The 4,074-nt window shown below is 45.6% G+C and overlaps 1 non-coding gene across 1 annotated transcript; it reads left to right on the forward strand.

The window, feature by feature from the left end:
• LOC136593714 (U2 spliceosomal RNA) lies at nucleotides 1-183 on the forward strand. Its single transcript, XR_010788308.1, has one exon. It is a non-coding gene; the product is annotated as a U2 spliceosomal RNA (small nuclear RNA).
• Nucleotides 184-4,074: the final 3,891 nt, after the last annotated feature.

Genomic DNA, 4,074 nt, shown 5'->3' on the forward strand with positions numbered 1-4,074 from the left:
ACATTTTATACCAAAATAATCATCATGTCTATCACACTTATCAGCTTAATATCTGATATGTCCCCTATCTAGGGACCATATATTAAATGAATTTTTAGAACAGGGAGCTGGAAAAAGAGCTTGCTCTGTCCACTCTGTGCATCAACCTCATATTGCAGTACCTCCATGATTGGTGCACTCTACTTCCCATTGCAGAATCTAAAAACAAACTACAAGCAGGAGTTCTAGCACAGCAGCTAACAGCGCAGTTTATTTGCACTTTGCATGCTGTGGATTATTCTAGGGGTTTTCCTCAGCATGCAACATTGTATCTACTGAGCGCTTGGAAGGGTGCATGCATTAGGTACCTGTTGGAAGCAACACCGCAAACCAGTTAATATGCCAAGCACACTCCATATTGCTTACGACTGTGCTATTATCAACTTTGGAAACATTGGTCAGGCACAACGTCATTGTACTCTTCAGTTAGGCCGCCTGCAGTCGAGCGGGTCGGATCCGGCAGCGAGAATTCTCGCCGCGGGACCCGACCCGAGAGCCTGCAGGGAGGAGCGCGTACTCACCCGCGCCTGGCGGCCCTGGCTCTCTCATGTGCCGGCTGCGGCGCAGCCGGCGCATGCGCAGACCGGAGCCGGCGGCCGGGTGAGTGCGTGCCCCGCACAAAACTAGGACACGCCGTGGTTTGTTTGCCGCGCAAGATTTCGCGCGGCCAAACCGCGGCCGTCTGCATAGGAGTGCATATTGTAATGCACTCCTATGCAAACTTTCAGTGGCGGAAATCCCACTGGAAATACCGCCGCGGGATTTCCGCCTGTGTGCAGGCGGCCTTACAACGTATCCTGGAAGTTTGCGTGTGCCCCAGGTATCGTTCATGCTAGGCCATTCCAACCACGCTTTATGACCCACAGTTACTGCTAGTTAATAAGTGGCAGGCCCCTGATGCATGCTTCAAAGCAGACAGCAGCTGATGCCAAATACACTGACCCGAGCCTTCCTGCCATTTACTGCACCACCGATCAGACATAAGGCCTTGCCCATAAGCATTCCCCAACCTGGAAGAACTAAACAAAACTACCTACCTAGGCGCTGGAAAAAATCCTGGAGCTATTGTATATAGCCACGGTCTCTAGAAAAGTGCCACAGGTACCCAACATTTTGAATTGTTTTTTTTTCTTTAACTACAAAAGTTCCATTAAGTTCTGAACCACTATATATATATACATATATATATATATAAATAAAAGAAAAAAATCAACTTGCTTGTAGAGCAGCATAACTAAATTCTAAGGCTGGGTTCATGGGACGGAATTTCAGCAGAATTCTCGTGGAATTACCGCACTGAAATTCCACAAGAATTCCGCCAGAGAAGCGCTGCTTCAAAACCCGTGGCATTTTGCCGCGGGTTTTGCATCGGTTTCGCTGTCGGCATTCCGCTGCGCCTTTCTCTCCCCATAGAGAGGAGAGAGGTTGTTGCGGAAACAAAAAAAAAAAAAAAAGAAATTGACATGTTGCCTTTTTGTTTTCCGCACCGCATGTCCGTTTTTCGCGTGGTTTGGCCACAACGGATTGGGTGCAGCGTGTGGTCGAGATTTTTGCAAAATCTCATCCACTTTGCTGGCTAATCTCGGGATTAGGAGCTGCGGGTGGAATTACCATGCGAATATTACACACGGAAATTCTGCGACAATTCCATCCCGTCTGAACCCAGCCTAAAGGTTTAAAATTTTTCCTGCCTTTGCTTAAGTGTTGTTCTTAGGGTGTTTTTAGACAAAATAGGAAATTGTTCACCCGAGTGAACGAGCAGACGTCGTGACGGCTCAGACGTTTCCTCGGGCATTCAGTTTAAACACAATAAAATGTATTTATTTTTTATAGGATTGTTCAGTTCGCTGCACCAGTGAATGAGAACGACAGAACGATCGGTATTGAAATCAAACGTCTAGCAAATGAGCCAACAATGATTTTCATGCCTGCATCAAATGAACTATAAGTGATTACATTTTTGTTCATCTTTCAAATTTGAACGATAATAGTTTAAAAGCACCTTTGGAAATCGTGCACTCGGCAAAGGTGTAGGATCTTTCTTTGTGTTGTATGGTATCTTTGTACAACACTGTATTATGATTACATTCTCTCCAGGAGAGCATATCACCATAATTTGGCATACGATGGAACATTGCATGATTTTTTCATATGAAAGCTAACAGAAAAGGGCTATGTATGCCTAGGAATATTATTGGAGGTACAGGGATACAACAGAGCCCATGGACACTGCTACAAATGCAATACACAAATTTGCAAAGATCAAAAAAGTAAGCAAGTCCTCACAAAGATGCACACTTAAAGAAATAGAATGTGGAACAATCTTTATGATTACAAAAAATATTCACAAAAAATGTTTTTATTTAACAGTAAAAAAGGATCTAGCATTGATAAAATCATGGCTTCATGGAGACATATTTCAAATCTCAACAGAAAGGACATACAACAGCGCAACAACTGACTCTCGTTCAAATGAGCGAGTAATGTCATCACTAGCTTGTTCACTCTTGTCTAGCCGGTTTAAACAGGCAGACACATTGTTGGCTTGTTCAAACAAGAATCATTTAGTGTTTCACATTCACTATTAGGCTGCATTCAGACGAACGTATATCGGCTCGGTTTTCACGCCGAGCCGATATACGTTGTCCTCGTGTGCAGGGGGGGGGAGGATGGAAGAGCCAGGAACAGGAACTGAGCTCCTGCCCCCTCTCTGCCTCTTCTCCGCCCCTCTGCACTATTTGCAATGGGGAGAGGCGGCCCGCCCACCTCTCCCCATTGCAAATAGTGCAGAGGGGCGGAGAGGAGGCAGGGAGGGGGCGGGAGCTCAGTTCCTGCTCCTGGCTCTTCCATCCTCCCCCCCTGCACACGAAGACAACGTATATCAGCTCGGCATGAAAACCGAGCCGATATACATTCGTCTGAATGCAGCCTTAGTGAATGTGAAAGACTGAACGAGCCCTGTTTAAACCCAACGAGCCAATGATGATTTTTATGCCTACATAAAATAAACGATGAGCAAAAGCGAATGATTCTTGTTCACTTTACAAGTGTGAAAGATTTTTTGAATGAATTGTTCCGTCTAAAAGCATCATTAGTCACAGCATAAGAATATGCACCTGCACAGTTTAAAAAGAAACCTACAACGAATAAACAAGCAAAAATGTAATCATGACTAAGGCCCTCTGTCCACGGCAGTGTATTCGCCAGGGGTAAACTGCCCACGAATCACGCCGGCCGACGCTTCCCATAGCATTGCTATGGAAAGCGCCGGCACCTGTCCACGCGCTGTAGTGTGAGGAATATTACCGCAGTGGTTTGATTGCATGTGCTAACAGGAAAAGTGCTCTGTTATGTGGGGCAGATAGCATGCAGAGCATAAATGGCAGCTGATGAAAAGTTATATAGCAGCAGACAGAGAAACTGTGCTGTAGTGTAGAGAATATTGCAGCGGCTGAAAGTGTATTGTTATATACTTACTTGTTGGTTTGGGTGCAAAAAAAAAATCAGGGAAAAACACAAAAATATGCATACAGGTCATGTAAAGGTCATGAAAGTTTTGAAACTGAAACAAAGTTTGGCTTTCACAGTGTTTGCTGCTTTAGTTTTATATTGCTAATTTGCATTAACTCTAGATTGTCATGAAGATTGATTAGATGAGTTGCAATAAATTGCGAGATCATTTGTTGCCATAATAATTATCTTGATCACAAAAGCCCCATTTCCACTGAATTTTAGCCCTGTTCAAAGGTGTGGATATTTTTTAGTGAGAGCACGGACGACCGACGAACAGTGGTGTGCAACCTGTGTCGCACCGAGATCAGCAGGGGAGCCACCACTGCAAGCCTCACCACCACCAGCATGCGCAGGCATATGATGGCCAAGCACCCCACAAGGTAGGACGAAGGCCATTCACCGCCTCCGGGTCACACCACTGCCTCTTCCCCTGTGACACAACCTGGCACACAGGTACAATCCCCCTCCCAGGACACAGGCACGAGCGCCTCTCGGCCTGCACCCAAACCCTCACCTCCACCG

Source organism: Eleutherodactylus coqui, chromosome 1, assembly GCF_035609145.1.
Source record: "Eleutherodactylus coqui strain aEleCoq1 chromosome 1, aEleCoq1.hap1, whole genome shotgun sequence".
Taxonomy (NCBI): domain Eukaryota; kingdom Metazoa; phylum Chordata; class Amphibia; order Anura; family Eleutherodactylidae; genus Eleutherodactylus; species Eleutherodactylus coqui.